At 37.5% G+C, this 27683-nt stretch overlaps 1 protein-coding gene across 3 annotated transcripts in view; it reads right to left on the bottom strand.

Annotated features, from left to right (window-relative positions):
• Flrt2 (fibronectin leucine rich transmembrane protein 2) overlaps positions 1-27683 on the bottom strand; it is a 98059-nt gene that overhangs the window by 57310 nt on the left and 13066 nt on the right. The window contains exon 1 of one of the 3 annotated variants that reach the window (XM_004837099.4): positions 1-27683. This exon is cut by the window's left edge and continues 37940 nt beyond it. The exons of the other annotated variants lie outside the window; for them this stretch is intronic. The gene's annotated coding sequence lies outside the window, so the exon portion shown is untranslated. 3 annotated transcript variants of the gene reach the window in all.

Here is a 27683-nt window from a genome sequence, read left to right as displayed (position 1 = left end):
ACAAGAGATAGACTCCTGCGGTTTAAGTCTGGGCTTCTCTATTTTTATTGTCTATTCATTATCTGACCACTATAAAATAGCCAAATAATAACAATGGCCATTATCAAGCCTCAACCTGAAAATATTTGGAGTTGCATAGATAAGACTAGAGGTGGAATATATGAAAACGCTGGGAAACCAGCATTATCCCAACCCCTTCACAGCATAAACACATACACTTTTATTTCATGGAATGCAAAATCCAGGGTTTTCTGGACATATGGTTCATATGTGGGAACTACTGTGGGAACCCAGAGCCACTGGAAGCCTTGGCAAAACACACCGTGGGAGCCTGAAAAGAAATGAAGGTGCTAAGTGTGTCCTTCAAACACCAAATGTGCAAGAAGTCAGACAAGCAGAGTTGCTCTGCTCTGTGGCTGTGCCCTTGTGATGACCCAACCAGACCACCTGTTGGAATTTCTCTCACTCCACCCTGATGAAAAACTCAAGGCAATATTCAATACCAGATGAACAATTATATTTGATTTCACTTTTTAAAATCAAGGATAAGAACAGCTTTGGGGCATGTCAGTGGAAGGAAAAAGCCTGGAGACTAGACAAACAATTTCTCCTTTCTTATGACTGTACCGTTTGCGCCATCCATGGGGTTAGATTCTTTATATTGTCAAATATTTATAGTTAAAGGAAATGTCATAATATATATTATTTGGTTGCTTAATAATTCAAAATTCCCTTGACTCCAGAGAATTTTTATGTTAATAGTATGATAAATTATCTGAAATCAATGTATAAGAATGTAATAATTTCAATTTTGGAAGAAATTCTAGAATATAAAAACTATAAAGCAGTCCCCAGGTTAGCACCATGGTGCACTTAAAAGTGATATGCTCTTCAAGAGAAACACAATAGTAATGTCATTACTTCTGTGCTGAAGTGAAGAATATCCATTTTAAATAGTTTCCACCTTTAGCAAAAGAAATGAAGAAAAGCATAGGTTCCACATCCTCAAGATGTCCCTGTTCTCACTTTACATTACCTAAGCACAATACTACTAAGAACCATGAGCAGGCACATTCCTATGAGATAGTTCTTACAGACACTAAAAGGAACAGATGCTTTAAAGTCTAGGCCCTTGTCTTAGTATAAATTGCCATAAAAACTTTAAAAGAATATTACATTAAGGTACTAAAGCTGTTTTCAAAAAATAACAAAAGTTTAAGAAAAAAACTACAATTATTTAAACCATGCACTTCCCTTTTTGCTCCTTCATTAGCTGTATAAAATTAAAGCACATCAATGCAATGTTTTAAAAAATAATTGATCTCTAGATGTGTAGTTATTTAACTGCTGCAGATATTGGGTTCAGGTTGATGTAAGAAAGCACAATGATGAATTCTAATGCCTAAAACAAAAAAGAGCTGAATTATTACCTGTTCGATTTTCATATGTATTTTTTGAGTTATTTACAATGTCTTCACAAAGTTTTTAATCTGCCTTTGAAATTTTAAACCTATAAAATCAAGGTCTTTTGTCTTTAGTACGCAACACAAACTTGGCAAAGGAGCAAGAGAACATCTTTGAAAGAGCCAAGTCATAATTTACGTGTCAAAATGACAACTCTACCCTTTTGGGTGATGAGTGTCACTAACAGAAGCAAGAGAAGGGGGATGGTAGGAATACAGAATTATTTGTCATGAGAGCGTGTCATTTTTGCTTCTTGATTTTTCTCTAAAGTGAACAGACAATATGTCCATTTGGAAACAGACTGTTTAAAGGGTACTGTAATACATAAAACTGGCACTGCAATATTTTGCAAATATCATTAAGATGCACTGTTACATTCAATTAATATGATTCTAAAATTCAATTCAGCCAAAACATTTAAGAGAAAACAGCGTGGTTATGATAACTCTGATGAACCTATTTATTGCTAATACAAAATCACTGCAAAAGTACTGAAAAATATGCCTCAGTAACATTACTTCGTGATTGGTGTTCTGCCACTGTTTCATCACTGTTTAGCAAGATGAATGTAATTTTTAGTAACTCTGATAAAACCAAAACAACCTGTGGGTACCAAAATTCTCAGGGGACAAAACAAACCTCATCTGAAATTCTTAAACATTCTCCTCACTGTGACTAACCACTGGATTTGATTAGAACTCTTGAAGTAACCTTGGAAAGGCCTGTTTCCAAATGAGTCCTTGTTACTAACATTTACCTGGAAGGGCCAAACTGCATGCATTCAGTGTGGGCAGCATGTGCTGCACAAAATGACTTCTTCTTCCTCCTGTCCTTGCCCTGCCCTGGCATTGCAGTCTTAGAACAGAGGACTTCACATTGGACTCTCCCCACCTTGCTGCTCCTGCTGCCTTTCCTGGTCAGCTGAAGGAAGCTGAGAAGCTCAACTGTGCCCTGCACTCCAAGTCAGGGTGAGAAAGAAAACTTGCATTGATGAAGTAGCCTTGACAATAACTATGCAGGCACTGAGAATGTGGGGTCATAACAGAGCTGCTTGGGGCAGACACTTTTCCTCTTTCTTTTCTGCAAGAAGCCCAAGAAGAGGGCAAAGTGGTAACCACCAGTAGCAGGTAAAGAGCCCCTACCCACCCATCACTGGTTGTCACAATACCTAGAAGAGCTACTACTATGTAGTGTTTATTTTTTTCACATGAAGGTTACACTTGCTAAGAAGACAGAGAAAGACAAATACCACATGTCCGCAGTTACGTGTGGAAACTACTTCGTCTCTCTTGTAGAAGAATGGAATGGAACAGTGGTCACTAGAGACTGGAAAAACAGGGTGGGGAAAGGAAACAGAAAGAAGTTCACCAAGGGGAATCAAAACCACAGAATGGAAGAATCACTTGTTCTTCTTGAGCACAGTAGAGTAAGTACTGGGTAAAACAACTTATGAGACATTTCAAAATAGCTAGGAAAAAAATAAAGAGTACAATAAAGTACCCAACACACAAAAATAATGAATGGTTGAAGAGACAGAAATGTTTATTACTCTGATTTGATTATCATACATTGTATAAATGTACTGAATGATCACGATATACCCCATAAATATATACAAATTAAAGAAACAAATGAATAAATACTACTATCATGAAATGTTTGGCTGATCAGTTAGCATAATAGGATTTTTACAATAAAAGAAAAATCAATTGACCTGCAAATCATTAAGAGACAACGATTTTAAGGTAAACGGGAGATGGGACAAATCAGAGCCTGGGAGAGGTGAGTGAATACATACCAGACACTGTACAATATAGCTGTTCTTTCCTACATGCAAAAAATTAGTTCCAGGACAATCTAATATCAGAATCCATGGAAGCCCAAGTCTTTATATAAAATGGTGAAATGTTTGCAAACAATTTATGCTCATCCTCCCACACACTTTAAATCATCTCTAAATTTCTTATAATACTGAATACAATGCAAATGCCATGTAAGAGTTCTAATACTGTGTAGTTTAGGAAATGAAAAGAAAAACATCACTCTATGCTTAACAGAGACAGTTCTTTTTCCAATATGTTTAATCTACAGTTGGTTGAATCCACAGATACAGAATCCATGTATACAGAGGGCCAGCTGTATCATGTTCATCAACCTCTGATGTTAGTAATGGCCTTGCCACTTTGCAAATGGTGAAACTATATTTCCAATAGTTAAGAAAATGCACCCTGGGGTTGTGGCTCAGTAGCAGAGTGGATGCTGAGCATGAGTGAAGCTTTGGGTTTACACCCCAAAAATTTTAAGTAATAAATGACAAAGATACAGATGTCACAAATTGTAGAAGATAGCAGTTGAGCCAAGATTGGGCTCCATGATGAGGTGCTCTCATTAATTGTGGGAAAGATGCAGGATCTGGACACTGGTCCTTGGAAAAGTTCATAGACACAAAGAAAAGAAGACAAAAAAATCAGGTAAATTGGTTGTGAAGATCAACCATCTCTTATTTGGTCTAGCTGGCTCACATTTCTTGAATAAAAGCATATTTTTAATTCTTATACACATATATAAGAGAGTTAAATTCATTCAAAAACAATGAACACTCTAGAAATTACTGTTGTCTGGTACTAATGCTTCATACAAAGTCCCTTGGGCAGTATGTAACTTTATGATCTCAGAATTCATTCTTCTGACTATAAGCTTTCCAACTGCCCAAGCAGGGAAGAAATACTGTGACCACCAAGTGAAAATCTGAGGGACTCACTGACAGCAGAATTATAAGCAAACTGTATGTCATACAGCAAAGGTTCTTGTTCCTTCCCCAATCACACTTCTGCAGATCTGAAAGGTACTGTGAATAGAAGTAGTGTCTATGACCTATTTTACTACCTTGTGTTTATTGTGCTTTAATGAGACAGGGAAGGAGGCAGATTTTCAAGGTACCTACCTCAAGGAGAACAGAAATGGCTAGCTTCCAAATCAGTACTCAGGCTCTCAACTAGGGTACTGGACAGGGCTTCTCAGCGCAGGCTCCCTGAGAGGAGAGCAAGTTGAGCTGTTTACAGAAAAAGTTAATCACCCTTTCCCCATTGAGATTGGGGGAAACAATCACTCTATGGGGAAACAATCACTTATAAGTCACTTACTGCCTGGTAGGTCCTATTCTGTATCACACCTTTTACAAAATATTAACTTATTTGGTCATCACAACAATGCCAGCCATAGGTAACAATCATCTGCATTGTGCAAAGTCACTTGCCCGAACTCCTAAATAAGTAACAAAGCTGAGATATGAGCCAAGGCAGTCTTTCTCCTTAATCCATGTGCTTCACCAGTGTAATGCAGCCACAGGGCAAACACACAAATTGCACCCACACTCGGAGAGTGTATCTTCCTAGAAAGCTCCATCTTGGTCTAACAAATGAAACATATGGAAGGAAGCTCAGAGGTTCCAAATGTCCTGCTATTATGTCCAGGCACCACAGAGATGGGGACCTCACAATGTTAAAGGCCCTGTCCAGGTGTCCGCAGGGTTTTGAAGGGACACGTCAAGTGTGACAGCTGAACTGGGATAGTTTCAAGCAATTCCATAAAAGCCAAATCTACTTTTATGCTTCCAATGTATGAATGTGTTTATATGTACCTTCTCCTACCTTAGCCCCTTTGAAAAGCTTGCACTGTCACTGAGTACAAGCATCAATACTCTCTTTATTGGCATAGGCTCTAACAGATGCATCTTCTGTCCAAATTTCAACAACATTTGAATCATGAAAAATTCTGTATGACCCATGGACGCTGTTTTGTCTTTCATCAAAATCTAAATATTAACACTGTTTGAGAGTTCGGCACTGTATTATTCTTCATCTGTCAGGAATGGACTAGATTTTCATCATGACTAATTCACAAACGACCAAAATGAAAAATATTTATGCTTGTTTCATTCCTAGGAAGCTGATATGGAGAAAGGGTATGTTCCTTTTTTTCATGCCAAAGATTTGAAAGTACCCAACACTGAGACTATTTTTTAGCCACCAGATGACATTTTCTTCACTTGCATGGAGGCCAGGAATTTAAAGTCTTATATACTCTACCACGCACATTTGGATCCAAGACTGAACAATACTAAATATTGCATTTCCAAAAATGCTTTCACCAAGATAGCAGAAATATTCATCTTACTCATACAGCACACGTGCTTATGTGTGCGTGCGCACACGTGCACAAACACACACACACTCACACACACAAGGCTGTTGAAGGTTGATTCTTTAAGTTTAGCCTAGAGTATCTACCCAATGTTATGCTACAAGCTGAAAAATCAGGGAGGTTTTCTCCATTTATGAAGCTTTTTCATTACCAGAGAATAATCCCTGATTGGTTTTAAAGCGAATAATAATTTGTTGCACTTGCATTTTTTTCTCAGTGAAACCTTGTACATTGCTAACGTGAGATTCAACAAACATTCAGTGAATACCACATTCCCTGACCCATGCATTCATGGCTCACTGGGGTACTTTAGGCCACAACATTTGGGCTTTGTTCCCCCTTAAGATCTACACACCACTATTTGTTGGCTTGCACAAATTCTTTGAGGCCCCCAACCAAAAAGAACTAGGCCAACTACGGTCATAAAAGTGAATACTGCAAAGAAAAAAAAAGTGAATCTCTATCCAGGTAAAATCTATTTTGTTCTCCTGTCTCTAATGTGTATGTCATCAGGTCAATTCGTGAGGAAAGCGCTGCTGGTCTAACAGCATTTCCAAATTCCCTTAAATGTTGTCATTATCCTATACTTACTTATCTGTTAACATGACATATACTGCTCTTTCCTATTTTAATGATTGGTGCGGAACCCTACAAAATGGGCACTGTGCATATCCATCTACTGAAGTGATTCCTAAAGCAATGAAATTTGTGGTCTAGAGGATTAACAAATAATTTTTATCCCCTAAAATAGGCCTGATGGTAGGTATTTTGTAATAAACTCCATTACAGATTCCAAGGCCCAATAGATTCAGTTGGTGTGAATACATCAGTGTCACATCAAGCGCATTTTCCCTCATGGCTTGCAACAGCTCTTTCAGTCTAGGAGTTTTTTATGCTACTTTCAAGTGTCTTTGAAGCATGACAACCTGAAATAGCAACTTTTCTTTTAAAGTTAGCAACTTATATATATTTTTTAGCAACTTATATTTTTAAAACCAATAACTAGAGCACAAAGACTTTCAAGCACATACATCTAAATAAATTTCCTAGACTTAGTCCCTGAAATTATTTAAAATTTTAAAAGTTAAATAAAGTTGGACACTAACTCTGCATGTATTAAAAAGGTGGTAATATTTCTACAAATAAGATTAAGAAATTGTTGAGGTCTCAGACAGTATAGAATAATCTGAATAACTATTAAAGGTTATTATTTCTACACTCAGTCCATTAAAACAACTGCAGGATCTACTTGTCTCACATCCATATTTTAACTTAAAATGAATGTGAACGGTATCTTATGGGAAAAGTGATAGCCCACTAGTGATATATGACCAAAGCTATTTTTCTGAGTCCATACTTACTGAGGTTATTAATATCACTCTATGCAAAAACAATAACAACTCCAGGCTGCAAGCCATTGGAGCCTAGAAGACATTCATTACACTCATTTGAATAGAAACCAAAAAACACTATAACTAGTTTTTTAAAGTAAGCTATTTCATTGCCTTTCCTAAGATCTCCTTGGAAGGAATGATGGGAGCAAAAGTGAAATTCTCATTTGAAAACAAAAATAAACTTTAAGATTCCTGTGGCTATGTACATTGACTATTCTACATATCAGGTTACAATTCTGTACCTAAGACTAGCATCGTTCATAACTCTGCTACCCATTTCTTTCCATAATAGAAACGGTCAGAGAGAGCTGAAATAAAACTATAGACACATGACAAATATCTCCCTCTTACTATGAAACGACCAGTATATTTTTAGTAGCTTTCTTTTTAATATCATGTAAAGTAGGTGAGACTCATTAATTAATCAGTTGGAATTATCTTTTATATTGAAGAAGCAGTATTTAAAAATCCCAGACTTGAATGAGTCACAAGATTCAATTATTTGCTCTTCAGCAAAGCCAGGATAGCATACAAGAACCCAATTCATGGGTGTACAGGAAATAGGAGAGAATAATTTAGTGAATCAAATGGAAATGAGCTGAAATTGCATATTACCACATGAGCTTAAGATAAAGACAAGATAAACCCCATGAAGTGTGGCTTAAGATAGAAACCACCACAAAAAATCAGAATGATTATCGATATTAGGACTTACATGTGAATAAGACTCTTCAAATTCTCAATCTCTTTCAGATATCATCTCTCAAAACTATAAAAAGCTTTTGAATTGAGCACTACTTTAATCCTTGAGGTATACATGAAGCAACTGATCTGCAGACAGGATGCAGAGGTGCACAGTTTAAGAACTACTGAATTAAGTTACACATCATTTGTTTCAATCATGAAAGGTATGGTACCATTTTTCTGTAGTAGCATTATTGAGATACAGAAAAGATATAAAATGATGGGTATGACAGAATCTTACTTGTAAATACTTTCTTGTAATGTCATTTAAGAGTCTGATCCACACCAGAAAACTATAAATTTTAGCCAATATCAAACTATCTTCAAATAGATCCTCCGTAAATACATTTGAAATGTTCTTCACTGATCCAATGGTGATGTAGTGATTAATTTTTTAAATTTTCTAAATATACTCCTAAACCAAGTTGCTAGTGATTATCTAATTTTTTTATTATCCTTTATTTCACTAAGATAATTAATATGTACCAAAATGTGGGAAACCAGTGTTCCTATTGATATTCCCAAATTGCTTGGGAATTTGGACTTGCAGGTTAAAGATTGCTAAAGCTTCTAAATTGATAGGCAACTCAAGCCAATTCATGCAACACACAGTCAAGTTACACATAGTCACTGGCCAAAAAGCATGACATTTGGCTGAAATACTCTACATGTATAGGCAGAGAAGAGCAAGTGGCCAAGTGCCAGTTTGGTTTCTCTGCCATAAAAAACATTACAGTGTCACTGTAGAAGAAAACTACCTGCCTTCACTATCTGTCTCTTGTTAAGTCACCTTATATAGGAAGAGGCCAATGCCCACCATTCAAGTATCAAATGATGAACAACCTTTTACAAGGGGCTCAGGCTTTCAAAAACGTGCAACACCATCTCCCAATATCTTCACTGGGATTTATAATCAATCATTATGTACTGAGTTATATACAAATATCGGACATTTCCACAGTCTGGACCAAAGAGGCAATGGATATAACATTTTACATTTTGTGAAAGACATCTACACTATCTGCTGTGCTTTGTTTTTATTTCTGAAAAATCTAAGCTTTGGGGATAACAGAAGACCTGAATCATGACAGTCACCAAAGAAGAAAAGATGCAGTGTACTTGGTATTTTTTACATAGCATAGACTGTGAAGTCAGATGCACTTCATCTCATTCCAATCTCCCCACTTCTTGACTAGGTGGCCCTTTTTGATGGGGCAATAACTATGATCATTCTTACTTCATTAAACTTCTATAATGATTAAGATTGAGTTAAGTAGGAGTGCTCAGGAAGTCCTAATTCTCAAAAAATAGTGTGCTCCTTCTAAGCAGTGAATGTCCCACAGAATCTTCTGATGTCTAAATTTATGTAACAATAAAAACGATTCAAAAACTGTATTTTCTTAGTATTCATTTTTATATTTAATAGAGTGGTAGCAGTCTTGGAAAAGTGGAACAAGAATCCCAGCAACTGGTCCACCCTGTTTCATAATCATCTTTGATTCTCTGGGACTTGAGAGCTTTGCCTCTTCTTGCAGGGTTCTGTTACAACACATTGATTTTTACTCACAGTATAAAATTTCCTTTACTTAATTTCATTGGACCATTTCCCCTGGGTCATTTTGACCATTATGTTCTTTGTTGTTTAAACTATTTAGCCATCAACAGATCTCATGTTGAAGAACAGGACACAATCACATGAGAACACTCTTGGTTACTGAATTGCTGTGACCTGAAGAATGTCTTAAAAGTACAAGGAAGTGATGGATGCCCATGACCATCATAGTCTTTTGGGAATTATGAAATAAATCACAGATCTTGAGGCTTGATTCAAAAGGAAAAAAGAAAAATTGGTGAGATAAAAGAAGGTTGGAAACTAGCCCCAAATGACTGACATGATATAACCATCCACTCTTTCCAATATCTGTATCATCTCATGTTGAGAGAAACCCATGAGTTGGGACCATTAACCCAATATATAGTGGGGATTGAATTTCTGGTAAGTCAACCAACCTGTAGCAGGTCCGCACAGGCCAATGTGGTTGACTGCACACAAACTTGAGTCCTCTCAACTGACTGTGACATACCCAAGATCCAAGGATATTTAAGATTGTTATACCATATTGCAATTAGTTTTCATTTAAATTTCAGAAATGTCTAGGTCTGTATGGAAATAAAATATCCCTTTCAGAATGAGAGTGCTTCACATGGACTCAAGAAACTGACCAGATTCACATCACACACCTGCTCACAGAACTTGCAGAAGCAAGCAATGTCTTTCCTCCCACGAACATTCTGACTCTTATTCTTGTTCAGAAGCTGCCTAGCAGTGTACTTCACCAGATAATTTGCATTTAGTCCAAGATGTACTCATAGCTTGAAAGTGAAAACATTTTCAGAAAACTAACATTTAGCATTGGTGTCAAATTCACTATAGAAGAAATGAGTTTCCAACTTACGCTAAAACTAGCTTCAACATAAGCTTTCTTATGGTAAGACAGCTTAAAGATAGAATAGAATGATGTGATCAAATTGCCCTATGAATGTGAGAATGGAAAGCGGTGACACTTTTGGGATACTAAAATTAAACAACAATAACAAAATATAAATAGTGTGATACGAATAGAAAAGTAATCATAATTTTAACAATAGCTGGGGCTATAAGATGAAATGATTTTCAAGGCTACAATGTGATACATTTGAAAATAGAGACAATCTGCCATTGTATTTAGAAAGGCTGCTGGTATGATTCTATTTTATGTCTTTCCTACTTTATCGTTGTATCATAGGGAGCCTTTCTGTAACTTTATTGGTTGTCAGCAATATCATCTGCTTGTAGTAATGTAGAGAGAATGTTCACACCAGCAGGAGCCATGTATCAGGATGCTCTGTCATCCACCTGCCAGAGGTCTGGGAGTGTTCTAGGACATTTCCTGGGCTCATCCTGGACAATTCATAATCTAACAGATGGCACCATAAAGCAAGTGTCCCTGATAGTCTCTTTGAAAATGAGGACAAAGAAATGCGAATAAAATTAAGTTGCCTAGAATAATACACATCCTTATTCCTTACAGTATGTTGACAATGGCTGACACATTTCTAGTGGATATAATCTCGCAGAACATGCACAGTAACATTTTACAACAACATAAACCGAGATTGTAAGATACCTTGATAAATAGCTCCTTTCTCATCAGGGGCTGTGCTTTCCTCCCTCCAGTTATGTGTACAGCTCCCATTACCATCACACAGCCAGGGAGAATTACACACTGCTCAGGAGAGAGCTTCTGAAACTGGGGAGATGCTAAAAAGCTGTATTCAAATCACGGGGTGGTGGAACACAAATACATTGTGCAGAATGTGTTATCATTTTCTGAGGCAAAGAAATGTACATTCTGCAAGAGAAAGGTAACAGGGAAAAATGTAGTGTCTTATGTACTGACACTGAGCTGTTAACAAGGTGAAACTACCAAAGACTGGTGCAATCTGGAGCTTGCATTTTGTTTGGGGAATTATGATAATGTGACATGGTTATCGTTATAATTAGGAAAGTGATTGAAGTAACAGAGTAATTGCTCTTCTGCAGATTTTCCTTAGTCAAGAAGATATATTTGTAGGAAAAAGGAGAGAATGAAATATTCTTCATATATATTTTTTAAATTCCTCACAAGCATCAAGAACTCAAAAGCATCACAGATAACAAAAGCGTCTTCCAAGTTCTTTTCTTTCCAACAACTATTTCTTTCTTTAGCTGCTACAAATTCCTGGTCACACAGCAAGGATTCTATATGTGATGACCATATGAAGAGTCGGGGTTTTCTGTGTGTGTGTGTGTGTGTGATATCATTCCTAATTCTGGTATGTTAAGATGTGTTTCATATTCATTTATCTTCATTATAGCCTTAGTTTCAATTAATTATATGCTCACACTTTCTTACATATGGAAACCTTTTATCTGGTAATGTATAAATCTACACGTGGGAGGAGACATGCAAGAATTTAAAAATAAATAACGCTATTCATCCTCCCTTGAAGAGCCAGAGGTGGGACAGCCAAGGTATGCCTGGCAGAAACATTCTGAAGTTCAGAAATAAAGAAGCTGCATTAAGAGATTTGCTGACATTCCCAGGGGAGAAAGGGCAGATGGAACTTGCAGAGTGGCAAAGAAAGCAACACTTTGCCTTAGAATGTCTGGGTTTCCTGAGACAGGTGATCAGAAGGGAGAGGGAGCCAGGCAGGCTCAGGAACGTCACTTGACAAAACCCTGCTAATGCTACAAGGGAGTCGATGATCTCATGTGCAACCTTCGCCTGAGCTCAAGGTGGGCAAGAAATAGCACAGACCTGAGTAAGAGTGCACCAGAGTTCAGCACATGAAAAGAACATTTGAACTATTTGGACACCAAAGAATCAGTATTCCTTTTAGTGCAAATGTAACCCCTAAGTGGTTGCTTACTCTCTCAGGGTACCTTTTTTTATTGCTTATCTGTTTAGCTCATCCCTGTTCCTTCATCAAGAATGAGCTCAAAGTTCAGCACCTTCTGGTGTCTAGCCCGGGTCCCTCAGGGGAAAGTTCACTTCTGCTTTGCTTCCACACTGTCGTGTATAAGGCCCACTGTCATAGTCTGCAATCTTTGTGCCTTCAGACTAGTACAGACAGAAAAGGGGCTGAGTCCTCTGCTGCATTTTACCTGAACGTTGAGCACAAGCACACGCTCACATGAATATGTGTTTACAGGGCTAAAAAAAAATTATGTTGCATCTATAACTATGAGACTTATGTATGTCTGTGATTTACTTGTACATGCATGTGCAGATTTCCAAGTGTATATACATGCTCTATGTGTATTCTATCTCTGTAAATGTATTTTAAATATGAGGATGCTCACTAAATCTCTAGAAAGCCACTAGCCACCCTGTATGCATTATCCAATTCAGAGAAAGCTATGCAAATAACCAGTTCCTTTATTTCAGAATACATTATTTCCCAAAGGTTATTATCTGTTCTGGCAATAGCAATATCATAGCAATCAGTCTTAAGAAACACTTTGTTAGATGTGCATGATACAAAGCATTTCAAAAACAAAATGTTGATCAAGAAAGGAATCATGTAGCAGGAACTCCCCGGTGAATACACTCCTCAGTACTGCTGGGATGGCTGCTCTTCATCGGAGCAACTGCATCTTCCTTCTCTTTTGTGATGTGATTTTAAATTGAAAGCATTAGGTAGCAAGGAGTACTGTAATTAAAGCTTCAAATAGAAAATGATTGAAGAAACACTGAGTCTTCTCCTTTGAAACTGCATTTCAGTTCTCCCTCTGTCTCTAGAAGAAAAATGCTTCTGACAGTCTGTATTTTACCACTATTTCATTTAATGACACATATTGACATTTTTCCAGAAACATCAGCCCTTGCTTTCCTTCTCATTTTAAATCACCTAAGCATCTGCCCATTCCCAGGATCCTGATCCTTCCCTCCCCTCTCCTCCTTGTTGAATCTGTTTATTTGTATTTACTTATTTTTAAAATTTACTTTGAAAATAAGGATAAATAGTGCAGGGTGAAAAAAAAATTCCCTGAGAGATTTAAATATAGCTCTGAAGGTAAGTAAAAGCACCTTGCCTCTTTTTCTGCTTACAAAATAAAATTATCAACAAAAAATGTCAACACAACCCAATGGAAAACAGAGACACAGCCACACACATACGCGCACACACACACACATGCATGCACACACAGAGGAACATACAATCCAAGAACAAAACAGAACAGAAACTTCATGATCTGTATGTTCTGATCTTCGGAGGTGTGTTCTACAGAAGTTCATTACAGGCTTCATTTCCTGACAAGGCTCTGAGCCTGGCTATTTTTAAAATCACTATTTTCCTTCTAATAGGAACATGCGATATTAGCAAAGGGATTCTTAGAAGTTCTTGTTGTTTTGTTTTTTATACTCTATCTGGTTCTGTGTAAGGACATCATGACCCAATTTATCATTAGGTACTCTCCACATAATACCTCACATTCACAAGGTGAACTGAAGGAAGAAATAATTCAAGATTTATTCATCACTTCAATTCTCGGTCAGGTTCTTCAGAGGTATTATAAGATGAATATGGTATAAACCTTCCTCTCAAGAAATTTGCAAACTAGTAACATAGCTACCTCATTAAAAAATGCTTTAAGAAAAAACCCTGAAAATTGGCCATGGTTTTAAGCTTCCACTTCAGTAAGAGGGTTTGGGTATTCAGTAAGAGTGTTTTATTCATATCATTTACCAGATCAATTACAAACAGTACGGAAATTGTGCTAGGAAAGCATGGCTTATAACCAAGAGCAACAGCTAATGTTTGTTGTCCACACATCATGTACCAGGCACTATGTTGGACACAATCTATGTATAAACTCATTTAATCCTCTCAATGACTGTAGTAGGCAGATATTATTACTATCTCTGTGTTTTAAATGAGAAAACTAAGGCCCAGGGAGAAAATTGTTCAAGATAATCCAGTGCGTGGAAGAGATGGGATTTGAACTCACTGAGTTTGCCTCGTACACAATTTAGCCATTGCTACAGCTGCTACTACACAGGGTGCACCCTGCACTAGAAGGTGCAGAGAACATACAAAGTTACAGGCTTCGCATGACTTCTCCCCCAGAATTGCGTCTCATCCCCAGACCATGCTTAGGGGATGACTCTATTTTTAAAACTAAAGCATTTTTAGCAACAGAATTCTACACTAACATTTTGAAATTAACAGAGCACCACTGTGTGTGAACGAAAAAAGGGTATTTGGGATGTAGGCTAGAGCTTGTCAAAAGGCAAGCCAGCAATCTAAAGGAAAAGCCCCATCAATGGCAGTACTGTGTCACAATCGTGCCCCTTGTAAGCTTATTTTTCAACCACCCAGTGAGTTTTCTCTCAGAATGGTGAATATTGCAGATGTACTCCACATCATTGTCTCCAGGACATATAATTTTTAAATGACCATACAATACTGATTATTATTGTTTTGATTTTTAAGAGAATAATTTGTATATTCCGTGAAGTTTTATGTGAGTAAAACAAAATCTACATTCACAAGATACAATTTACCAATTCAATGCAAACTTTTTAATTCTACTCATATTATACTAGCATTTTATTGCTAGAAAATGGAAATGTGTATACATCTTATTGCCTACTTCATCCTTTTGTTCTTGAATTTTTTCTAGTTGGCTTTCTTCCTGTTTTCTTCTCTCCTTACCAGATTCATTTTTAGATGTCAGGTGGAGGAAAACAGTTAATGTTGCTAATCTGTTACCTTCTAGGAATCTAGACATAGACTGACATACTGACTAGTTTATATCTGAATGAAGAGCAAAATTATTAGGATTGCTAACCTCTTCTGGCCGCAAGGTCAGGATCTGAACATCCTGAGAATTTGAAATGAAAAACTAACTTTCAATATGTTACCACCTTAGATACTCCCTCTCTCCCTCCCAATAAAGACAGATTTTACACAGAGTAAAATCAAAATACTAACTCACATACCGAGTCTCTATGGTCCAAAGTTACATTAGCAGAATCATTCTCTCTCCATTAGGCATTATTAGGTGATGTTATAGGTCTTTAGGCCACATCAGTGCATCCTGTGGTGTCTGACTGCAAAGGGGTTAGGGTATGTGAGGCTGGATGTGACATGCCACTCTGACCCTGAAGGACAGCAAACACCACTTTCAGCCACAGAGAAAAGAATCCTTGTAGAAAGACTGGAGTGGGTGATAAAGAACTGCTCTCTTTGAGAAAATTTAAAAAAAAATGGAAACAAAGTCTGTGTAAATAGGGAGGGGTGGAGGGTTTGAAGGGAGGGCAGGGGAATGGGGAAAAATAAGAACCAAGATTGATTATATAAAGGTGCAAATTCCCAATGATGAATGTCATTATATTGTATACCCAAAATGTACCAATAAAATTAATAATAAAAAACACTAAGAATAGCAAAAAACAAAAAACAAAACAAAATAAAAAAGAACTGCTCTCTTAAGGAGGCCAAGTTTATTGAAATTCACAATAGCAAATCTTTGTTTTTACATTCAGGAAGGAAAAAACGGCAGGGCACAGTGGTACACACCTGTAATCCCTGCACCTTGGGAGTCTACAGCATGAGAATCGCAAGGTTAACCCAGACTAGGCAACTTAGACAATTAGTGAGGCTCTGTAGCAAAATAAAAACTAAGAAAAAGGGGGACAGTGGCTGGAGATGTAGCCCAGTGCAAAGGCCTAATGTAAAAAAAAAAAAAAAAAAAAAGAATGAAAGGAATAGTTAAAAAGAAGTAGCCATTGTTTGGATTAGATTAAAAACCAAAACAAATTGATCATTGAATTAAATCTATCAAGTAGAAATAATACAATTTAAAGAAGAGGCATCCTGAACCTCATCTAGAGAATTGAATTTATAGCCAGCTTTAATTGGAACATTAGGATTTAGTTTAGGAAAGGAACAGAGGATTCAAAATAGGTTATACAAACCACACAGAAGGGGTCTGGAAGGCCAGTGGTACTGCTGGAAGAAAGGTAGGAAGGGAGAGAGGAGGGATGGGAAGGAGAGAGAAGCTATGTTTCTTAGAGATACTAATATGTACGAAAATGACACACATATTTCCATCCTATAGTAAGGACCATCTGGTAGCCTACGATGACTCACTGATAACTGTTGATCTTTTATAGTGAATTTTGCAAGATGACAGTTTATTAGCTCCCTCAGGAAGATCACTGATCTAGCACTTAGAACTTTCTGACACTTGGAACCTGTGTCAGATGATTACTGGCTCACCTATGAAACTTGTTACACTAAATATATGTGGTGTCCTGTACAGTTTCATAAACTCCCCTAGTAATCTCTTCAAGAGAGAATAAAATGGTTTTCCTTTTCTTCTCCTTGAGAATAAAGAGGGAAGCTTTGTATTATGGATGAGATTTTTCTTTCTAATGTAAACCCTTAAAATCACATTTGACAAGTATCAACCTTGCTCTGTAGGCTAATGAAATAATAATAATCTATTCTATTTCTACAGTAGTTTGGATAACTGTACCTAGTACCTATGCAGAGTTGAGTTTCAATGTCCCATGAAAGATATCCGTTAATGCTATGTCTTTAACAGCATTCAAAAAATTATCCTCCTCCAAGATCACATTACTAAACAAAGACAAAAAAAAACCAATCTATTTATAATCACCTATTAGAGGTAAGGGCAAATATTATCCCTTTTTCCTTCTTCAATATTTTTCTCCCTCCTTCCCCCTTTCCAACTCCTTCCTTCCTTCCACAAATATCTGCTGAATCTCGACTACTGACCCAATCACTGCTTGGATCTAGAGATAAAAGTTTGAGTGTGACATCTGTAGCCTTCAAGGGTCTCAACAAGGTCACATCATGATGCCAGTAGCACAGAGAGAAAGGGCATGTATGCAGATCACTGTGGACAAGCATTTAAAGGCTAGCCATTACTAAATGTCCTGTTTGCCTTTTAAGATTTTATCATTGAGTTCTATACTCACTCATGCTTTCTTGGACAATAAACCTTTATCACTGCAGTATTCACTGAAACTTTTTGCTCTACCCCAATGTTGCAGGGGAGAGTCCAGTGTATACTGCATAATCATGACTAACACATGTACCCATACAAATTTACTGAGTCAAAAGAAAGGAGCCAGTAGGTAGAAAGTGACTGCTGTCTATTCCACTCTGCCTTATTTACTTTACCTATTTGATCTGAATGTCTTTAGTTCACACAATTCCCATTTTTAATTTCAATGTAGGAGTCCTGCCCTGAGCACTGCATGAAAAATGACTATTACTACTGCAGTCTTCTAAAACCAGATCCTGGGTATTAGGCTGGTGAATTTCTGAGACTTAATATAGCAGCAGAAGCCTCAGATAGATGAGCAACAAGACTCATTAGTTACAGCAGCTTAGCGTCTCTGGAGGATTCCAGAAAGAGCTCCCTCACATCACAGGTGCCAAGATCGGCCTTCCCATTCTTGCCATAAACCCAAGGTCTCTGAGTCTTACCTGCCTGCGCCTGAAAACCCCAGCTACACAGAATCCTCAACATTACCATCCTCAATCCCTGAGCTCCTAGAGAAATTATTTTTCTCTTTGAGGAGGCCTGTGGGACATTCCAAGAGCAGCCATGACACCTCTCTCCTTTGGCGAGGGGGGGCTATGATGAGCATGACTTAGGCTGTTGGATAAATAATACAGAAACATGTTAATGCCAACAGCTTTCTAAAAATCTCAATGACACTTACCTCAAATATTTTTGAATAAGCCATATAGGAAAAATTGCTACTATTTATCGAGCACTTAGCCCTCAGGAGAACTCTTTAGGGCAGTTTTATCACTAATGTCCTCACAGCAGAGGTGACAGAGGAGAGGGTTATATAGGCTTAGTATTCTGTCAGTGTGACCAAGCTACAAAGCAGGGAAGGCAGTTATAATCACAGGCAAACTAAATCCAGAATGAAATCCCTAGACCCAAGCTGTGACCTAGATTCTGAGTACTAGAGAATTACTAGAACTGCCTGGAACTGTACAGATGAGGAAACTGAGGCACAAAATTGAGTAATTTCACAGAAGTCAAAGATATTTTTAGAGGCTGCACACTAGAAATCAGCGTGCCTGTGCACGACACTAGTGAGCTTCTAAGTATCTTGCTCTGCATTTATAATCCAATTCACGGCATCAGCTGTTGAGAGGATCTCTACTTGGGACATCATGACACAAAACAGAAAGGGACATGACATTCAGCATTTCATTTCCCTCTCTGGGAATCCAGGAATAGGGACAATGACACAGGTCCTACCTAGTAAAGGGGATAAGAAAGTAAAATAATACAGAAAAAAATGAAAACTTTCAGAAATAAAAAATAGGAATTACAAAAACAGAAATGATGATGAAAAATCATTCCTACCTTGTAGTTTCCACTGCACAGTTACACTTTCTCACTAAAAATAACTGAATTAAGTTTGACGTTAAGAGGTCAAGAGGCTGCATTTCAATCTTAAATAAGGTCAATCTTTATAGCATATCAGGGTAGAACACCTGTGCAAATTCACCAACTCCATGCACCCACACTCTGGCATGCATCCATCCATTCCTCTACTAAAGAGCTCAGGATACCATAGTAATTAGCCTAACACGTAATACCAAAACCAATATACTAAGATCTGACATGCAGAATGGTTTTGTAGCTTATTTCAGTCTTTATAAGAACTCTACAAACTATCAATATGTTCATTTTACTGACAAGGCTTGGATAAAATTTATAATTCGGTTTCACAGTCAAGTAGGGTAGAGCTGAGTTTCAGCCAGGCCCACTTAAGGCTGAGCCTGGGACTTCACAGAGTCACGCTTGGAAGTGCCAAGGGCTACAGGTTCTGCCTCTTTCATCCCCTCTCCTATTAAACAGGTGCAATGGAGGTGACACTGGAGTCTCCACTGCTGTCATTTAGGCTTTCGAGAGTTAAATCCTGGAGTGACAGGCAAAAAGAAAATATTTCACTTTTTAATGAATTCTCAGTAAACTGCCCTTGGAGAAAAGTAGGGAGTGCCTGTTCTGTGGACAGAAAAGGAAATACTAAGTTATTTCTATTTGTAACAAGCCCAGGCCTTTCTCTAGCCCTCCACCTGCCCCTCATTTCCTAATCTTTCCAGACAATCTCTTTTATCTTTCTAATAATGATAAAATAGTCTCATTATCCACCTTTCCCAGATATCAACTACCACTCCACTATCAGCAAGATACTTTTAAATTTCAATGATACAAGGAAATGGGATTTGAAGATTAGATCCTTTCATCATCTTGTTAGGAGTCCTGAGAAAAGATAGAACCAGAATCCTATCCACATGACCAGTTACATGAAATTAGCCATGTATCGTTAAAGTTCATTATTTTAAAGTCTCTCTGTCACCTAATAATTAGCTGAATATTAAATTTTCAGAAATCTATTTCCTGAGCATTTTTATAGAAATTCTGTTAATTCTACAGTAATATACACTTATGGAAAAGGAAGGGGCTAGGCCATTTGCATACTTGTAGAAGCTAAATCATCAGGATAATTATTCTTGTTAAAGATCATTCATGTAGGACATGCTAGAATTTTCCCATGAAACTTCTTTCAGATTTTCCAAGTGTATTATAGTAGGAAATTGATCCTTCCATATCAAAGGAAAATAAAATACAATGAAGTTTAAGCTCTAGTGCTAATTTAAGGTTTTTAAAAATGTGCTCTATAGATCATTCTTTACCTTCTAACATTGCATTTCCAGATTGTTGATAAGACATTAAACTGGAATCTAGGTAAAGGCTAAAAAAAAATCACTGACTTCTGTCCAAACACAGAAAAAAAGTTTAAAAATATAATTTTACTTGATTGCAGGATTTGGATAGTTTTGGGTAGTATTAATATTATGCAGAAAAAGAAAAAAATATTTGTTTGCTAATTATGATTATATTGATAATTCATACTAAACAAAATGAAAACTGTCCCATATAGCATCCTATTTTCTACAGTGTGAACTGGATGGAATTTATTCACATGGATTTGCCTTTCTGTATCCTTCTTTGCAATGGCTCTCATTTTCTCTATCTGTTTCCTAACAGACATTCCCTAGGGTTCTGTAAGAGTAAATGTTCATTCTTAGAAGCTCTTACTTGAGAATTCCACCTAGTGGGAACATTCATAGCCATATCCCCACAGAATTCATCGTGAACATTGTTATTTTCTCATTCAGAGTGACAAGATGAAATTTAGTAGAAAAATTCTCTTTTCTCCCGTTGATAAACCTGACTCCTCTACAGGTAGTTATTTTTAAGAGCACTTTGCTTGGGTAATTCCTTTCTAATAATTCCTGGTATCTACTATTTTTGAGATGGTGAAATGACTGGAAATAATAGCCCTCCCCTGAAGGAGAGTGATTTAAGGGTTCTTCAACAATGAATGTCCTCATTGAGACAGAGTGGTGACTACTTCCAAGATCTCTTATCCTCTTCTAGATGTGGAAATAAATAGTTATGAAGAAATTGAGCAAGATGCAACGTGGTCCCACAGAGAGCCTTTGAGGTAAACAGTTAGCAGTCTTAAAGAACTGTTTTATCTGTGCAGGGGAAAATAGCTGTTTATCAGCCACAACATTCCTATTGTTTCAAGGTGGATGACACAGGAAGGGAGCTAAAGCACCCTGGAATTTGATTTGGACCAGATATCACATAACCTGTACATGGTCCTACAAGTACTTTTATTTCTACTTAAAAATTGCAAAAGCAGTTCCCAAGGTGAAGAAACATGGTCAAGTAATTCTTGCTGGTCCAGTCCATCTAAATCCAAACTCCTCAGCCTTTTCTCTCCCCCACTCTATGTCTTGATAAATGCTTCTTTTTTATTACAGGTAATAAAATGCACGTGATTATTGTACTTTTCAAAACATCCAGATGTCTTCAAAGATTACAATGAGCTGGAGTCTCTGGTTTTGCAATATTACAAGCATCTCTTTCAGAATAAACTACCACACCACTAATTTTGGCTATCAAGCCTCGGTTATAAGAATCCAATTCAATATAATCAAGTTCTAATGCCTCTGATTATTTCTATTTGCTTTTGCCTAGAGGCTTGGAAAGAGTACAGGTTTTACAAATATAAACAGAGGGCTCATGATGCAGTTGGAATGTTCTATCTTCCTGTTTTGAAATCAAGAGACCGCATTGCTTTGAAAAAATATTCCATGGAGAGAACAAAGGAACCTTTTTTATTAGATCATTTAAAAAAAAGTTGTACACATCAGAATTATTTGTACAACTTCATAAACACTAATTTATTCAATATTTAAAACCTGATGGGAATAAGTGTACATAAGGATGGACACAATACTGCACTATTTGTAAGTTTCATGGAGGCAGGTTGTGGGTAGACATGTGAGTTCAGGCTAACTGCTCATTTGTTAGACATGGTTTTTCCCCGAAATGAGCTGACAGAGCATGGAGACTAAGTATGTGCTAAATCGAGCCTACTATAAATACAAAAGTAAGGGCAAACCCGAAATTTATTTCAGAAAGAGAAGAATAACTTTCTTTGGAAAGTTAAGGAAAACTTCAGAAAGAGGTACTTGAGTGTTAGACTCTGGGGTTCAGACACCACCCTATAATAATGGCGAGTAATATTACAGACACAAGGACAGCAAAGTGTCATGTTGCTGTTGTGCAGGTCAGGGATCGAGAGACGAAAGGAAGCAGACATATGTGGGCTTCAACTACAATAGCCAAAAGCAGAAGCAATGTGAGGAGGGAAAGGAGGACATAATTTCTTTTCAAAATGCATAAAACTTGTGATAGAAAAGATGAAGAAGAATGAAACAGAGTGATAAACGTGTCTCAAAACAGTGGTCCTGGGCACCATATCTCGTTTAGTAGAGAAGCGTGAGTTAAGCATGGGTTGAACTTTAATGAGAATTGATTAGCTGAATCAACAGTGCACTGACACTGATGTCCAGAAAATTCCAGGGATCTCATCATGTGCAGTAGGGAGGGTGGAGAGACAGCAGCCCAGGCTGACCTTTCAAAGACGTACCACGTCCAGACAAGTCAGGCAGCCATTTCCAATGCGAGTGACATTGGTTTGTCAGGGTTCTTTTACATGGCCTGAACATTTCCCCTTGCAAACTTCAGGTAGCAAATGTGTAGTTCCACCTGCGGCACACTCCTAAGTAAAAACACCTCAGAATTTATCAGAGAACCAAAGGGAGCTGGTGCTTTCCTCGGTCATGGAGCTGGTTGGCTAGGAAAATACTCTGCAAACTGCTCCCACACTTGGGCATCACAGGCTGTCAGAAACAACTCTACCATTGAGCCCATGTGGACCGACCCAGCCCAGAAACAATCTATAGTTTCCTCTTGACAGACAGAGGGGATACAGTGACAAAAGAATAAATGAAGGAATAGACTACTTAATTCCAGCAGTATTAATGATATTTATGCATGAAGAACATGGGAAAATAACTGAAGAGTGTTAATGACCATCCTGAAATTCAAAAAAATATTGCATTTGTCCATGCATCGATGCATACATCAGCAGAAAGTAAAAAAGGAATGATTATTTTAAAAAGTTTAACAGGGTGAAGACTTGAAAGCTCATACTATGCTTGTTTTCAAATTTTCAATGTAAAACTAGCCTATCCCATCCCATTTCTGGATCATTTTTTTCACCTCCAAAACGTCTACTGCCTGAGCAATGACATAGATTTAGAGAAGGTGCAAATATGACCTATTTATAACATAGTCAATTCTACATTATTCCCAGGTCTCCTCAGAGACTACACACTTTACACTATTATCTGACCTCTGGTCATTTCACTGTCCATTATCACTTCCACAGGGAAAAAAAGGTGAATCTTAAATCAATCCATTCAACTATTTATTAGTAGTTCTGGTAAGAAGATAATGGAGAAGAATGGAAAGTGCTCTTACAACAAGAATCGTCCTTAATTCACTGGGCTTTTTCTAGAGGCTTTCACGAGTCTTGAAAATGTACTAAAAGTTGCCACACTTTATTTTCAAGTTAGTGATTTTTCTCACTATTCCCATTTTACAGAAGTACATTGACGGGCTCAAGGATCTTAGTCACTCACAAAAAGGCAAAGACTCTAGCATGATTTCTTAGACACTTATCTATTAGACAATTATTTATTAGAACAGTTCAGTATATGAGCTAGAACATTGGTTAACAGCTTTTCATTCATACTGGAGAGTGAGCCATTACTTCTGGATTTGATTTTTAAGTAAAAGATAAATAAACTCTAGCACTGATTCTGGAAGTCATGTGGTGCACACTTATCCTATAAAGATAATTATCAATAACTATAAAGTACACTATGGAACTCCCTCTATTTCAGTTTCCCTGTGTGCAAAATGGAGCCGTTAGTAACATTAATCAGCAGAATCTACTTTACAGGGATTTTGTGAAAATTTAAATGTGATAATATGTATAAAAAGCTCCACTCTAAGAAAACCTATTTTTGATTAACACTAATATTATTAACCATTACCACTGTTAATATCATTATTGATCTTCTGGATAAGAATGTGGCCTTGTTAATACTTGGGGTGATTCAAGAACTGGGATAGCACTTAGTTGCATAAATTAACATTTAAAAATTTGGGGTGACGTATATTCCCAATATGTAAGGAGAGGCACTCTCAGGTATTAGCACGTCTTTCCCCCTGGAATGGAAAAGTGCTGCCTATGTATCAGCAGCCAGAAGGAAACAGGGACCAAGGAAGGATCATATCAGAATATACCCCATCCTTTTCTGCTCTTTCAGCCACCGAAAACTGTGCTGAAAAATGGAAGGAGTGATGGAGTATGTTTAAGGCACTCTTACAAACACACCACTTTCAGGCACGTCACCTCTACCCATCAATTCATAATTCACTGTACAAACAGCAAAGTGTTGTCAGAGTTGTCTTTTGGTCAATAAGAAAGACCTATAGGCCAACCTGTATGACCATCATGATTAATGATTCAGTCATATTAAACCATGTAAGTTTAGAATTTATCAAAATCTTTGCATACCCTTTGCTGTACTTCATGTGCAAATCAATCTCATTGAATCCTGCCTTGTGGAGACAGAGTAGCTAGGGAGTTGTGATCTCTAATCTTCTCCTCCCTGGAGGGCCATGGCTCCTCAGAGGAAAAATCAGGAAATAATAAACCCAGGATAAAAATAAATAAAAGCAAAGAACAAAAAATAAAAATGAGAGAAAAAGCACAACTTTTCACAAATTCTTTGCTCCCTTTAAAATTCTGCCAAGACAGATACACAAAGTCAACGCTGTGCATTGAATGTTTCATCCTATAGGGAAATAAAACACATCTTTGTGAGTATCTACTTAGCTGGCAGCTTTATTTGGTGCCAAGACAGACCTACTATGAAGTGAAATTGTTCTGTAAATGTTCTGTCCAGTGTGGCATCTGAATTACCTCATGTGTGGTGTGCAGAGCCTAAAGCTGGTCAGGGTTGAGTTACCCAGCCAGCATTTGCCCGACAAACCTGCTTAGAGTTGAGGCAGCAAGGTGATGGTTTAATTTCTTCCCATTGGGCAACTCACCTATGGGAATGGGGAAGCACTTCTCTGGAAGCACTAGACTATAAAGATCGTGTCTTTCTGGGCAGGCTTGTGCAAGGATAAACTCTTGCTTCCACATTTACGCAGAACCTGTTGCACATGGGCACTTTTGCCAGCACCAAGGAGACAATGAGCCAAAGCTCCTAGAGTCAGGTGGCAGAGACAGACATCGCATTATAGTACACATTATAATACAACAAAGACAGGGGTCCTACAAAGCTTCAAACACAGTACTGTAGGAGAAAGGAGTGACTGCTTTTAAAAGGGAAGGAAGGTGGCATCCATGTGCATCGTAAAGAAAAAAGTCCGTCAAAAGGAGAAGAAAGGACATGTGAAGAGTAAAGAGTGAGGGAAAGGCTAAGTATCAGCAGAGCTCTGCAAACCTTCTGTAGAACATGGGTCCCCTGCACAGAAGACATGATTGAGAACAAGGTGTGTGTGACGGTTTGAGATCCAGATGCACATGGATCTCAAATGACAATGCTTTCAGATGCTTTATCCAGAGGGACAGGACACTCAAAGAGGTAAGGGACCAAAAGAATATAATGCTATGTGAGTATTTTTTTTTTCTGATAAAATCAACTCTGTGAACACCAAAAACATTATGATGGATGGGGACCCCAAGGGTAGGGGTCAACACAGGCCACTCTGGTTCCCAAGAGTGAAGCCAGTCCTGGTATCTGACCTCTCTGCAGGTTCTTTTCTGAAGAATGAAGTTTAGCTGAACAGTATTTCCTAAGTGGTGAGACACACTAACAAAATACTCTCAGAAATTCCCAACTGATTTGCAACTAGACGATTACACAACTAAATCTCTGGGTCAAAAAAAAAAAAAAAAAACTTTCCAAAACTTATCCAAGTCAATAATATCCAATTTTGGGGCTTTCAAGAATTCACAGCCCCAGGCTCCACTGAGGCCTTAATAAGTCAGAAAGTCCAGGGCTAGGGCTGAGAAAGCTGTGTGTTTAACCAGCTGCTCCAGTTAATTCAAGTAAATGAGTCAAGTTTGGGAAAGAGGAACTATAAGCCAACTCATTAGACTTCTTTGTGTGCAGGGATGGGGTCTTTGAAAAAGTATCCCAAACACCTATGAGCAAACAGCATGGTCCCTGGCAAATGGCAGGGACTCAACTATTGCCGAGTCCTCAGTTTCAAGCTCTTGACTTGAAGGGATGTCTGCCTGGCATTCCTCAGAGACTAGGATTATTAGAACAGAGTTTTAAATTCCATTGCTGTCAGCACTAGTGGACTTGTTCCTTACCTATTTGGGTAAAAAACAAAAACATTTTTCAGAAACCATTTCCAAAGAATTTTAATCTCTCTTACATTTGCTAAAGTAGCAAAACAAGGTCTTACTGTTTTCTGTTGGGTTTCAGAAGCTACTTACTAAGATGTTAACAGCTTATAAAGTATACTCCAGTGCCTGCTTCTTGCTACTCCAATTTGATTAATTATGTGTATTTATATCACATTATATATTATGTGATCTTAATGGGAAAAGCTACTGTGTTTTCCAACTTGGAGGTCTACAGTATGCCTAACATTTTGTGAAATGTAGCTTTCCTACCTCAATACATTTACAAGATTCATAGATTTTTTTTTAAGTAAATCTCAATTACCGAAAAGAATGCATAGATAAGATAATAATGGTAAATTAATTGTATATTTTACTACTGCATTTGACCAGTGCTTATTTGTTTAGAACTTTTGGCTACAGAATCAGGAAGAAGCTCCTTTACTTAATTTAACTGAAATTCACCTTATGAAGGAAATATTTTCACACTGGACTGATAAGCCAATAGCATCATTCCACTTCTAATGCCTATTATTATACAGGCAAGGTATGATCAATCTGTAAGGACAGAATAAGCATTAAGGAAGCATAACAATAATTTATGTATTAATCTTCTACAATAAAATATTTCCACGACTGCCAAGAGTCATGTATGAAGTGAATTGTGAGAAGCAAGTGTTTAAAATTCACTTGGATAAAAATCTCTGTACCTTGGCAAAGACATAACAACTATAGCTCACTGTGCTTAGTCTTTCTGTTGACACAGAACTCCACACAAATCATGGACACTGGTCCTTGGAGAAAGGGTACATTTTGGTGACCAAGGGCAGGAGAAGACAACCTTCCAATGAAGAAAGAGGATGCTTCCAAGGCAGAAAAAAAAAGTCAAGTTAGCCAGAACCTACCTAATCCCAATTTCTGGTGCCCCTACATGAAAGAGGTTCTCACTTCCTTCCTCTTCTCTTTCGTGAATCTCCTCTCTGAGGATCACCCCGTATTAGACACCACTAGTTAGCTGTAGGTTCATTTTGTCACCACATAAAATGCTTATTTCCTTGGTTGTCTTGTTCATGCTCTGTTTTCCATAAGCAATGAAACCATTTTGTGGAACAGGCTATATCATGTTCAATGAGTGAAAAGCCTTCTTTTAGTTTCCAAGAAAATGATAAAAATATTTGTAGACAATGAAGGTGACATAACAGAATAGGTGTTGTTTTGGGGACAAAGTGACCCACAGTCAGCATTTATTAAGACACTACTTTGTGCTGATAGATATTTTACATAGTTACCTTAATTGGAGAAACAGCTTTCTAAGTAGAAAATACTTTTCTACGTTCTTCTCTCTTCTTTTTGCTTTTTGTATTGTTTTAGTGGTGCTGGGGATTGAACCCAAGATCTGCTCATACTAAGCAAGAGCTCCACCACA

The sequence above is a fragment of the Heterocephalus glaber genome, unplaced genomic scaffold, assembly GCF_053883595.1.
Source record: "Heterocephalus glaber isolate CG9 unplaced genomic scaffold, H.glaber_assembly_v1.0 deba00001608, whole genome shotgun sequence".
Taxonomy (NCBI): Eukaryota; Metazoa; Chordata; class Mammalia; order Rodentia; family Bathyergidae; genus Heterocephalus; species Heterocephalus glaber.
Note: the sequence above shows the minus strand (reverse complement) of the source record. Positions and strands in the feature narration are given on the sequence as shown.